The 13,541-nt window shown below is 40.7% G+C and overlaps 1 protein-coding gene across 11 annotated transcripts in view; it reads right to left on the reverse strand.

The window, feature by feature from the left end:
* The window catches only part of RBFOX1 (RNA binding fox-1 homolog 1), a 1,102,859-nt gene that overhangs the window by 899,805 nt on the left and 189,513 nt on the right, over window positions 1-13,541 (reverse strand). The window lies entirely within an intron of this gene.

Below are 13,541 nucleotides of genomic sequence, written 5' to 3' on the forward strand. Positions count from 1 at the left end.
GCTGCCTTGGAATACTGAGCAGTACTGCTGGAATTTGTGTGAACAGAGATGTGTGACGACTGGATGAATCCCAGCCCATGTTTTCCACACAAGATCTGAGGCAGAAGCAGCCACAGATTTCAGGGTATCTGAGTACTTCCAGCAGGACAACTGTAAACCTGATCCCAGCCTTTCCCTTCATTACACTTTAGACATAATTGGGGATTAATGAGATTAAACTGTCCATGACTTGACTATCAGTCACACTTCTGTTTAACATACACAAGCAAGACCTCAGTGCACAATAAATGGAAGTGGTCTGGGTGTTGGCAGCTCAATAAAGAGCCACTTACAAAGGAAATAATAAGAGCTTCAGTAAAGGAATACTCTAGGTTCTGTCATGGCACTGCCAGCTGGAGGGTTTCTAACATTTGGCAAAGGGTGTTCCTGCAGTGCAGGAATCACAGCCAGGAGGTTGCAGAGGGAGGAGTTTTGGGGTAGGGACTGGGCTTACACCTTTCTGTGAAAGTGGATTCTGTAGACACCTGTGGATGTGAATGGAGAAATAGTTGCCAGAAAACAGCACTGGAAAAGTGGGTGTGAAAGTCTCCCAAGAGGAGATAAACTCCAGAGACTGGTAATGCTGTTGAACCCGCAGGAGATGGCAGATCAAGTGTTATCTGCCAAATCTGTCCAAGGCCACCTGCACACAGCACATCACCCTCAGCTTCTACCACCTGGACCATGCTCTGGGCACACAAAGACAACAGGATTACACACACACCTGAAGGAAGAAAGGAAACCAAGAGGGACTTTCTGAGAGAATGTATTTGTAAGCCATTGTCATGGTATCAGCACTGGGTGCCACTGTTAAACCAGCCTCGTGTGTCATGGATGGTACTGGGAAAACTTTTACACCAGAAACATCACTTTTGTTCCTCCAGCATGCTTCTTATGGGAATTACTTGGATAATTTTGAAGAATCCCTGGAATGGATGATGGTGTCTTAATGTCAGATCTTTAGGATTCAGAACTGATTTAACTCCAGACTTCAGAAAATCGGGAAAACAGAATTTAACCGATGCAAAGTGCTTTTTTAAAATCGTGCTTTGGTGGTTCCTAATACTAAAAATAGTGATTATTGCCATGAATTTCTGACAGGGACAGTCTCACACTGAAGATCACTGGCTAAGAGTGTCTGTTACAAATGCATGAAGATAATACAAGGGAGATCCACAGAAAAAGTGCAGGAAGGAGCAAGTTTAAACTTCCAACAAAATACTCCCTAGTAAAAGCAAAAGTATTGACAAAAGTTTGCAGATGCAGAGTTCAAATTACTGTTATTTACAGTGTTATTGGTAGCTGGTCCCACATGCTTTCTGCAGCCTCAGTGCAGCAGAAAGTGTGGTAGATGTAAACCACTACCCTCACTTACCACATCAATCAAAACCTCTTTGTCTCTTATTTCTTTCCCATCCCTTGCAGGAAAAGCAAGGCAATCACACCAGTTCTTCAAGCATCTTATGCATTTGAGAAATCTGCATTTGGTAAACTTTTTGCATTGTGAATTTCTTTGTCTTGTCCATTATAATTGACACCCAGTATTAACATTATTATAAGTCAATATTGTCTTAAGTCAATATTAACTCTTTCTCTGGGGATTATGGAAAGCCTGGAAGAAACCTCCAACAATTGTCTGCCTCTTCAGTTGTTGCTGCTCTTCCCTCAGCAGAGTGGTGGGGCCTCACCAAACGTTTCCCACCATTCTGCTTTTCAGTGTAATTTTTTTTTTTTCATTAAAAAGATACAACTTAAGTGATTAATAGTTTAAATTTCATTTTATCAGTATTAGATACAGACATATTCTCATTACAGGCAGAGAGAAACAGATTATACTGGCATATGGAATGTTTTATTAACACGCCATGGATGGCATATATCAACTTTCACTGCTAAAAAGGCATCATTTCCATGCTGGGAGATTAACTTCTCTCCCAAAGTTATCACATGAATATTTCAATTCTTCCTTCATGCATAAGAGTTCTGAACCAAGACAGAGATCCTTGGAAAACCTCTCCCTGTGCTTGAAGAAAGCTCATGCAACTATAAAATGATATTACAGCACCATCCTGGCCTTGCTATCCTTTCTACAAGATGCAGACAAATGAGGGGACAAGGCGATAATATGGGATTATTTTCTTTTTCAGCAGCCTAATTAATTTCATTTTGTTCACACTTTCATCAGATTTTGTTTTCTTGGAGAGATTAATATTTCTGCACACATGCACTTCACACAAAAGACTAGAAGTTTCTGGTTAAGCGAGATGAAACACACCAAGGGAGGGAGATGGAAATGGTCTCTGACAGAGAAATGAATGAGGTAGAGCCACAATCCTTATAGGCACAGAGCTATTTTAATACAACATGAGAACTACATTTTCAAAAAGCAAATGTTATCAAGAAAACTTTCTACTGGATGCAGCCTCTTGGGAGTGATGAAAATAATAATTCTAATAATAATAATAAAAGAAAACAAACAAAAAAAAATCAGAGAGAACTGAAAAACAAAATCTGTTCAACCTACTATTAAGTTTTGCCATAAATAACAACAGATGGGCACAGTGGCTTTACCCAAGGCAAATGAGATCACAGACAAAAGAATGTCAGCACCACTGTCAAACGAGTAAACGAGGACTTTTTCCTGCAATTCTAAGGCAATAAATTGCTGCCATCCCTGTTTCTGTGTGGCACAAAGAAGCAGTCAGTGCAGACAGGACAGTCATTACGGTGATGTATTTGAACCACCTGCTGCCATGAGCTGAGCTGATGCATCTTACCTTGAGCTGAAGCAATGTGATAAAGTTTCTGCTTAGCACCACACAGCCCCCTCAGCCAGCTCCTTGCACGGGAGTGGAGGAGAATCCGAAGGGCAAAAGCGAGAAAAACTTGTGGTTTGAAGTAAAGGCAGTTTAATAAGGGGAGAAAAGTAGCCCATGCAAAGTAAGAGTTCCTTTTACTCCCCAGTGGTTGGCAGATGTTCAACCCATGCCCAGCTCCAACACATGGAGCAGTTACTGGGGAACACAGGCACCAGTGCTCCAAACACACCCCAGCTCTCATTGCTGAGCACTTCAACCGGTGTGGAACATCCCCTGGGGCAGGAGGAATCAGCTGTCCTGACTGTCTCCTGTCCCAGCTTGCTTCCCACCTCGCTGCTGGGGCAGCCTGAGGAACAGCAGAGGCCTCGAGGCTTTATAAACACTGCTCAGCAGCAAACACAGCACCCTGCATTATCTGAGCTGGTTTGGTAACAAATCCCAACCACATCAGCACACAGCTACTGTGAAGAAGAATAACCCTGCCCCAGCCAAAACCAGCACAGCTGGACGGTCAAATAATGGGATGTGACAGAGCGAAACTTATTGTACTTCAAAACCAAAACTAAACAAAAACAAAACAAAACAAACAAGCAAACAAACAAAAGCCAAAACAAAAAGCCCAAACGAAACAATAACAACAAAAAAGGATTTTAGATATGTCTTCTGGTCAGGATCTCAGCTGCTCCATCATTATAGACTCACACTTTCTGGGAGAAAGCTTAAAATTGTAGTCTAGATGGAGCATACATAAGGGACATTTCTCATTTTTTATTCATCTGCATTAGGATGTGATTGTATTTTTTTACTACTATTGCCTAAGGTAATAGTTTTCAAGCCTAAGAACAGGCGTGTATTAGTTTATGTATGCACATCTTTGATTTTTGTCAAAATCTACACATAACTTCTCATTCATCTGCTAGGAATCTGTCTAACAACTTACCTTAAAAAATATCTTTCATACCAGAAATGCTCATTTGTTCCCAAACACTATGAATACAGGATAAAATTATAAGCAAAGAAATCTTAAATAGAAGATAATTATTTTTGCCTCTCCTATGCAAAAGCAAAGGATTTAAAATAATAAAAATAAAAACCTGTGTCTAAATAGGATGTTATGAGTAAGACTTGCCACAATACTCTGATGCTTACTGCAATGAAGTGCTCACCAACAAAATCACTGCAAGAAGTAAAGAAGGGACTGATCTCACATTTGCATGAAGAGAAGGGCAGAAATTGGCTTTGTTTCAGATTTTTTAGCTGCTTCTCTCCCAACTTTGAGAGCCATATTCCTCACGTGCCAGTATCTGGCATATTTTACCTCGTGTGGGACTCTGACCTGACCTGTGCTACACGCAGGAACAGGGTCAGGTCACCAAGCTGCCCACTTCCTATAAAAAAAAGAAACTAGCAGATCTGCAAAAGCAATTCTTCTGTGCTGTTCAGCATAGGAAAATCTTGGCAGGAATCCCTGGGGAATAAAGAATCTTGGTCTGTATGAACAGGCAAATGTCAGTTTAGCTGGGCCAACCTCCTGAAACAACTGCTTGTACAAGCTGCAGAAAGGACATTTATACAGCACTAAAGTTAAAGAAAACTCTCCAGAGTTTTCAGTAAGTCAGATCCATAACTGACACTGCTTGCTAAACTTCCAGCAAACTCTGGGACTGACACAGATAAGCTCTTATCAGTTTTGTCTATATCCCCTCATTCCACAGGACTATTTTTTCAATTGCCTCAGGCTTAAGCATTCATTTTGTCAAAACAGGGAGAGCACAAACCAAAGGTTTGAGCTGTAACACCCCGTGGCTGGACACACCACTGCAACCTTGAGGGGTGAGAAATCAGGACGTGCCTGTGGAGAGTTCATCCCCCCAGAGTCCACCAGGAGGATCCAGGTTTTCAATCTGGGAAACATTTCCAGGTACAGCACTAAGCTAACCCGTGCCTTCCCAGTTACTCTGATGAGTAAAAGGAAATGTCTTTCCCCTCAGACTATGATTATCCCTGAAGTGACCCATTTGATGGCAGTTGCTGTAATTTCTGTGGTACTCACACGGCTCGAGAGTTCTTCGGATGTGTGCCCTAAGTCTGCATTTATAGAACACCAGCTGGTGCTTCACACTGAGCAAGTCCTGCTGTTACCAACATACTACAAGGCCTTGTTTCCCTAAATATAGGAGTGTTAAAATTATCCACAGCATTATTCATCTATTACACTGAACTAAATAGTGCTTCCACTGATTCGTGATTTTTGTTATTGTTTTCTTAAAATGTACTCACAGTACAAAATTTTGCCATTTGAAGAGAGGGTGTGATGACAGCTATACATAGACTCTCTGGGACTGCTGGGTTCAGCAGTGTCTGAAATATAAATTCCTGAGCAGCAGAAATAGAAATTCCTAAGTGGCACTTGGAGAATCAAAATTTTTGGAGGGCACGTGACCAAAGCACATGGCCACAGTGATGCTATTTACAGTTTTGTCACTAACTGGAATGCCCTCCTGGTCACAAATCAGAGACATCAAAAACCCAAAACACTGAGAAAATTGACAGCAAATCACACCAAGATCAATGAAGCATCTGGAGTCCAGAGCTCTTGGTTCTGCACATTTCCTCAGAAAAGAATTGCAGAAGAAAAATACTCACTACATTATTTCCCACACTCCTAACAATACCACTCAGGCACTTTGTGCCTATCAGAAAGTGGGACTGCTGCAGGCTGGAGAAGAAAACTAAACACACTGTGCCACTATGGTCATGATATATCCATCAGCCTGGGGATAGGTGGTTTAGTTGTACCAAACCCAGATACAGAGGAAATGAGTGAATAGAGAAACTCAGAGAAACTTCTGACAAGCTGTAAGAGGTAAAACGAAAATAACATACAAGAAAATAAACAAGTGGTCCATTGCTGAAAGACAATACCAACACTGCCACCCCTCCATGTCCTGATAGGTTCCAAAGTATCTGAGCACCAACAAGTCATCTGTAATTCCATAAGGAGGCTACAGGAATGGATGTTTGAATTATGATGGACATGCAAAAAGGGAAAAAACAGGGAATATTCCTGTTGAGGTAATTTACCAAATGGAAAGTCTTGAGAGGAGAGAGGGCTGCAGCTGTCAAAATGCAATGTAGGGGCTCTGACAAGAGAGGACAAGGAAATCACACCCCAGCCTTAAGGAGCAGAGTCACAGGGGCTGCAATGCAGTCACACCCAGGACATGACTCACTTATAGCCAGGCCCCTTTCAATTTATGACAGAATTAAAGGTCCTTCAAGTAAAAGATTCAAAGTCAGGGAGCTCAAGGCTTTGGTTTGGATCCTGTTGGGGATCCATGCCACTGATACACTTGTCAGCCTATCTGTACAGACGTGAAATCTGGGTTAGTTCATTACCATAAGGCAGATAATCTTTTCCTCCTTTACTAACACAAAACTTTTCAAGAAGTACTTTGTGTTTGAAAGCAGCTGAGCTCAAACTGTTTCCCACAGACAGGTCTCCCATGTTGCTTTTGTTCTTTTCTCCTTTGAGTAATGATCAAAACTTGTGAGCTGGCTGACAATGCACCTATGAGGAATGTCAGTGCTTAATAACACAGTGCCATTATCACAGTGTGCAAAACATCCAGGATTATCTCTGATGGCAAGTCCATGAATTTAGTCTGATTGGTGGTTTAATTACAGCTAAGAAACGCTTTTTGAAATTGCTCAAGGATGATTACTATTCCAATTTTATTCTTTAAAAGTGTTTTTGGTGAATTCAGTCGGAGGCACCAAAAAAATTGCATCACTACCAAAGCGCAATCATTTGCTTTTACATTTTTTTTTCCAATGTTGATTTAAAAAGGTCAATTTCTGTATTGTCTTTAGGCCAGTAAGGGATGTTTTTAGCTCTACAATAAGACACTGTAAAGAGTATTGAAATGTTATCTGACATTCTACAGATGGGACTAACATCCAGCGTGTGTTAACATCAGGATAACACCATTTCCTGCAATTAACCTTTACTGGAAGAACAGCCTGAGAAGGAGAAACATATAAGGGATCCACACCTTCAGTGTATGTAGGCAAAGCAAGCTTATCCTCTCACATCCTGTGACCTGCTGCCTCCAAGAATCCCCATTATCTGCACCCTTACACGTTATCTCCACGTGCATTTGTTGTGTGAGGCAAGACAGAGATGTCTTTGGGCAAGGGGGAAAATGGGAATGTACCACTGATGTTACAGCATTCACCTGTGGCCCCATGTGGTGCCTGGATCAGAAGGTGTATTTTTGTATTTTGCATGAAAAAGCTCATTTCACCTATATTTTGAGAAGGTCTGAAGCTACGCTTCTCAGAATGGAAAATGAAATTAATTACACCGCCCTGATTTCTAATCAGCATTGAGTTTAAACAACATCACATCTGTCCCTCCACCCCCTCAATAACCATAACTGTGAGGTTTTGTGCCTCATTTTGTGGGTGTTTCATCTTGAAAAAACCCCAGACATTTAGGACAATTCTTACTTCAGACCAGGGAAAATCACGATCATTTGCTATATAACAACTAAAGGCATGGCAATGATTTTGAGGACAGACCTCTCAGCCCTGCTGTGTGAAGTTCTTCAGTGCTAAGACATTTTAAAAAGCACACCTTCACTGCAGAAAATATCAAGTAAAATTCGCAGTCACACTACTTCAAGTCATAAAACCCCAAAACATTAAGTGTACAGGCTTAAACACATCTTACCTAGAAAACACTTAGGTTTGTACTACAATTTAGACTGATGTTGACAGCAGCTTAGTCAAGGGCTTGTGTTTGTCTGAAAATGTGCAAGATTGCAACACAGTCCTTGTATGTTTAACTGTCATAAACCTCATCAAACCTGGAATAACTCATTTAAAAGTGTGTGTATTTAAAGTCTCTATTTTTCTGCCATAAATAACTGGTTGGCATTCAACACTAAGCTGTGCATGACCCCTGACAGCTTCACAGGCCAGCTACAGATGGTGCCCCTTGACTTGCTTACACATGAGAGAGTTTGAGGTTGACTTGCATAAACTACTGGCACATTCAGATGCTGCCCCCTGGGACTCCAGTTTGGTTTGTGCCAGTATATTTAATGATTTAAGTGATCAAAAAGTTCTACATTTTAATACCAACACACCAGTTTTCAAGTCCGCCTTTACAGTCAGTGCTGTGCTGGGGGCTACTGCAGACTGATCTACCTAAATTTCATTTTCACTGAGGCTCAGCCACATTTCTGGTTTTTAAATTTGCAGGCTTACTTTTAAAATTTATTAGGTTTAGTTTTAAATTTTTACTGGGAAAAAACCCAAACAAACAAACACCTAAAATGGATATTTTTTTTATGTGTGTCCTTTTCATTCCTGGTTACTCTTTAGATAACAGGGACCGTGAGAAGACTAAAGCAACAACCATCATCTAGTCTGGCAATCAGAACTGGTTTTGATTCATTGCACATTTACCTCTGTCATTGATTTTCTACTCCCTAGTGAGTAAGCATCTGACAACTCCTAAATTTCAGCAACAAATAGAACAATGAAGATTTCCATTTCAGCAAGCAATAGATTCCTCTGATTTTTCATCAAATAATCTTCCTTTTTCAGAGAAAGCAAAGCTCATATTCACACTGCTAAATGCAGTGTCCAAACCCTGCTGCCAGCTGAGCCTATAGAAAAATCCCCTTAAATACAACCCAGACAAAACAGTGCTCATGAGTAAGTTCTCTGGGCTGCCCATACTTGGGTACACCCTAAAATAACTCAAGGGTTTGATTGTATCCAATAGGTGCCAACAGAACAAAACAACCCAGAACAGATATCGATCGATCCAGCTACTCCCCCTCCTTTTCACAGAGGGATTTTCAGGGTGTCATAAAATCAAAAATGCAAAAGGGACACGGGGTTAGCACACTCTAAAGCAAAGAGCAAAGTGGAATGGATTAAAAACAAAAAAAAAAAGGAAGTAAGAAATCAAGACTGAGTCATTCTACAAATGTTCTCTCCTTGATAAGGACATGATCAATACTATGGCAGGATCACATCCCTGTCTACTGTGTTATCAAGAAACAAAGCATTAAGGAACAGTTGATTTCTAATACTGTCCTTCCCTTGATTCTTTGATTTCTTTTCCATGCTTTTGAAAGATAATACCCAGGATGAGGCCAAAGCACAGATGTGGCCTAACAGCACAAAAATGGCAGAGAACAGCTTTACTTTGCTCTTTCACCAAAGAGCAAAAAAAAAAAGGGAAAAGATTCCCTCCTCCTCTGCTGAGGAGAATGGAAAGTGCCTGTCTGCAAAAAAACAGAGACAAGCAACAGAAACCAAAAATATTAAAAATGTATTTCATTCCAAGTAACACAATTTCATTCCAGAGTGAGGCACTGAAAACATTCCAAAGTGCATTCAGATCATTGCCATTCAGAGTGATTTGTAATAATTAAAATCACTGCTGTGTACCTGATTATTGTATTTGTTTGCCTGTATTAAACTAAACTTTTTTTTTTTTTTCCCCTTGGTCAGAGCTACAGCTTTTCACTGAAATAATTATACTACACTGCTACTTCACATAATTCCCCTCCAGGTATAAGCTGGGAAGATAATGTTATTACTTGGGAATAACACTTAGAAGAACTGTACTCTCAGGAGGGAAGAGCTGCTTCACTGTGATGAAATAGATAAATTGACACTTCTCCGGGTGCAATCAAGAGATATGATCCTAAGTCTGCATCTATTACCATGCCATCAAAATGCTGTGATATCACCATTGTAGCAGCCCTCTGATGTAACTCTATCTCTAGATTACAGAGAGAAAGCCAAAATCAAAACTCAAAAGGCAAATACTGCAGCAGGATTCAAGAAACTGGAATAAGACTTCAGTGGAATTTACATATTTGAATCACAGGGTGAAAAAGTAAAAGCCCTATTTAAAGGAAAAAACCTGAAACCAAACATACTCACAAATAAAAATCCCAATAACTAATCATTTCACTGAATAATGAAAACCCCCTGTTAATATCTAAATGTTTGCTCTAAGGTTCTCTGGGCCTGGAGAACAGTTGTGAGTCGAGTTTGGGTTTTTTGTTGGTGCTGAACGGATTACACTGAATCCCAAACCTCCCTGTTGTGATCCACACCTTAGGTTTCCTCCGTGTGTTGCTGCTTTCTCTAAGAAAGGTGTTTAGAGGGATTTTCTGGCTTGCCATGACCCACTCCCAGCAACTGGGATACCATAATCATGCAGTAAGAGCTTTTAGTCCTGCACAACTGAGCCCAAGGAATATCCTTCAATGAACCTCTTCAGGAAATCAGAAATTGGTGCTGAAACAAAGTCTCCCTTTAGAAAGGAATTCAGTCTTCAAATGCTTTCAGTCCTGAAGAAACACATCTTTTCGTTACCACCAAATTAGTTCAAGAGCACACCTTTGGTTTTCTGAAGGGGAAACCCTGACAAATGAAGACCACAACTCCCACACTGTCTTTAAACTCAAATACTCCTATTTTGGGATGTGTTTGCCTTCAGACACATGGGATGCAGTGCAGTGTGAGGCAGTCAGGGCCAACAGCTCAGCAGCTGAACCCCCCTGGGGTGATGTCCTGGTGTGGAATGCGTGGGGAGCCACCCTGTGTTCCCCAACTGGCTGTGATGGTTTCCAAGCCTCTCCAAGCTGGGGGGTGTGAGCTCTGCTACCAACACAGGACACAACAGAGCCATCACTGTGGCAATTGTGGCCCAGCTGAGGACACTCCAGATGAAACACTGCAGGTGATCAAGGAGACCTTCAGCGTGCCTTGACTTCCTACCAGAACCTAAGTGCCAAACCACAGACAGGTCCTTACTTGTGTCACTTTGGAAAGCCCATGCTGAAGCTTAAAAGTTTTTGTTGTTTTTAAAACTTGGATTATTGTTTTAGCTTTATTAATGTGTTTGCTCGTTTATTCTTATTTCTCTTAACTTGACTCCCAGGCTCCAGCAGCTAGTAAATATTAAATTAGTTGTGTAAATAATAGATTAACAACAGAGTTGTTAATTACAGTAAATTACAGTCAAATGCATATATTTATTATAGAATATCTATTGCATTTATAGTCCACTAAATTGGAGTTACAATGAAGTTTTACTACAATTATGAACTGCAGTTGTGTTCTCAAAATGCTCCACTGAGGGGGCTTCTGAGTTCTGCTTTTTGAATTGTCCAGATCAAAACCATAGTCTGTTACCCAGTAATACCCAGTTAACTTCCCTTATCTGCAAATGCAGTAATTTATTTCCCACAAGTTTTCTCACTTTCACCCTTCTGATTCTCTCCCAGTCCCACCAGTGGGGAGGGAGGGAGTGGCTGAGCAGGGCTGAGGGGTTGCTGGCTGGGGTTAAACCATGACAAGCATCAAAACACATTTCAGTGCTCCTGGTGACACAGCTCTTGCTCCAAAGACTCTTTATGAATTTGACCCAAGTCTCATTTGAGATGAAAAGAGACTGTGCAGGTTTGAAGCCCATCTCTGTGGGGGGGATGCAACCACCACAGCTTCTGAAGAGAGCAATGTGCCTCCTGACACCTGAATAGTCCTCCTGCCTGGGCAAAATGGGTGTGATTTGCAATAAACTGCCAGGCCCCATCTCTCTGATGTCAGTGGTGACTTCTCTGGGTTGGAATCCAGTGGTACTTTACAAGAAAGCACACACAGGACTTGAGCCTCTCCTTCAGGCACCAGGTAAATAAAAGACCTTCACTGCAGTGACTAATTTTTGTTGCTCCAGCTTAGCCTCTTGGAGGATTTAAGTCTCCATGACCTTGCCCAGGTCACATAGTGCTTCCCTGCATAGCAAGAAGTAAAGGCTGACACCACAGTAACCCAAATGTGAGCCTGAAACCATGGTAACAGGATCATCTGGCTTCAGGCATGAAACCAGAGGTACCCAGAACAGTGTCAGAATATTCAAATTGAAATAAACTGCTTTCAAGCAAATCAATTTTCTGATACTGATTCCTTCAAATTATTCCAGCATAGGATTTCAAGATGGACTGCAGCTCCTGTTAGAACCTTTAAAGGAACACTCTTCAAAGTGCTTGATGATTTTATCTGGATGCATCGAAGAAGAACGGGTAGTTAGAAAATTCTGTCCTAAAATTCCCTTGAAACAGTGGTACAGCGAGACAGAAGGGTTTCCATCTGTTCACCTGTGGATATTCTTAAAAGCCTTTCCTGTGAGTTTCTCCTTTATTATAGAAAAAAGCTACAGAAAGTGCCACTGCTTGTGCAGCCTAACCAAAATGGAGAAAAAATAGGGACAAAAAGCCTTTTTGCACTGACCAGCTCCTTTCATTTTCATCAATCTTAAGGTTATTTGTAGCCCTAATAAGAGCAAGATTGCTGCTTTCAGTTTCATTAATCTTAAGGTTATTTGCAGAAATAACAAGTCCAAGATTTTCTGTCAGAAATGTGATTTTCCCTCTGTTGTTTTTCCTTTAAGCAACCCGTAATGCAATTAAGAAGAGAGAAAATGTAGCCCTACTCTTTCAAGCTTTTCTGCAGGCTACAACCAAATTTATGACCCTCACCCCTGCATTTTGTCTGGCAGAAATAAAACAAGGTGGGGATCACAGTGTGTTGTGTCCCACGGAATCCAAACGGCCCCACGCGGACGTTCCCGAATGGAAAGGTGAAGTGGGATGTGGACACAGCAGCAATGGGATAGAGAGAGAAATGCTGGTCAGGAGGGAGTTGGTGCCATTTCTTCAAATGCAGAGATGATTTATAAGAACTTAAGCAGTTGATTAATTACAAAGGAAGAAGCTGTTTAACACAGCAATATTTCCTACGTAGAATACAATGAGAATTCCCAGTAACTTAATTCCATCTTGTTCCACAAGGTATTTTACTGCCTGACTCCCAGTGAACTATTATGGAACAGGCTGCCAGTAGGGGATGGATTTTCCTCATGATAAGTTTTTAAGCAACAGAGTTTCTTTCAGAAAATGATTTTCAAAAAACCCCTAATTCAACTGTCAATATTTTATTATCCACATAAATGTCAAATCCTTTCGCTAACATTCCTATTTTATTGGCACTGGCCTACTGACATGCTGTAACACATGTTAATTATGCATTGCATAGTATTTCTCTTAATTAATTATGGCCTTTCTTCTTGATGAATGTCCTTGGCTTCTTGTATTGTTAGAAAGGGTAAACAGGAGTGCACCACTTAACTTTATACAATTAATTTAAAAAGGATTTCTCCCACTCTTTCTCTTCATTTTTTTATGCTAAATAGCTCTAGTGCACACAGCCTATATGCAGACTCTAAATTAAATGCACAGAATATTCATCTGCAAGAAATCAATTTATGTGGAGGAATGCCCATTATATAGAAGCAGAAAAGAATAACTTCAAGTCCATTTTGAGTACAGAAGTATGATTTGCCTGTGCAGTTCATCAATGGCTAAAATACCTGAAAAGCAAGACTTATCTAAGCCTGTTATTGGGGGATTTGGGGCAAATACACTCTGCTCAGAAATAAGTCAATGGAAGAAAAGCTAATTTTATTTTTTTCTGGCCCTATTTGCTGTTTATCTGAAAAAGCACAGGAAGCAGCCAGCCAGAAAGTCAACGGTATTTTAAATAATCCTTAAAGTGAAGCCAACAGTAATATTACCATCTGATTAACAA

The sequence above is a fragment of the Myiozetetes cayanensis genome, unplaced genomic scaffold, assembly GCF_022539395.1.
Source record: "Myiozetetes cayanensis isolate MyiCay16 unplaced genomic scaffold, myiCay2020 scf20-37, whole genome shotgun sequence".
NCBI lineage: Eukaryota > Metazoa > Chordata > Aves > Passeriformes > Tyrannidae > Myiozetetes > Myiozetetes cayanensis.